The following is a 507-nucleotide window of genomic DNA, read 5'->3' as shown; positions in this document are numbered from 1 at the left end:
ACCAAAATATTCCATGATTACTTGATTTCTAGAAAGGAATTTTTGGTTGGTCAAAAAGTATTGTTGTACAACTCTAGGCTTGGACTCATGAGTGGTAAGCTTCGTTCTAGGTGGATTGGTCCTTTTGTTGTTACTAATGTGTTTTCTTATGGTGCTGTAGAAATCAAAAGTGAATCCACAGATAAGAGCTTCAAGGTTAATGGGCATCGCCTCAAGCCTTTCCTCACAAATCCTTCCTTAGTGGATGAACTTGTGGAGGAGGACTCATTGGTTGAACCCACTTTCCTCTCTCCATGAATCAGGGAGTTTTTCTTTCTCTTCTCTACTTTTTATTGCACTAGTCCAATTTCATTGATTGATATGTATGTCTAGATTTTCTGATTGTACTACATTGGGACAATGTGTAGTTTAAGTGTGGGGGGAGACTATTGTAGGTTGTAGGTTTTGTTGATGCATGCTTTTCTTTGACTTTTAGGTTTTGCTTAGGTTTGGGTATTTTCTTTCATA

The sequence above is a fragment of the Lupinus angustifolius genome, chromosome LG05, assembly GCF_001865875.1.
Source record: "Lupinus angustifolius cultivar Tanjil chromosome LG05, LupAngTanjil_v1.0, whole genome shotgun sequence".
Lineage (NCBI taxonomy): Eukaryota > Viridiplantae > Streptophyta > Magnoliopsida > Fabales > Fabaceae > Lupinus > Lupinus angustifolius.
This window is presented reverse-complemented; position numbering follows the sequence as displayed.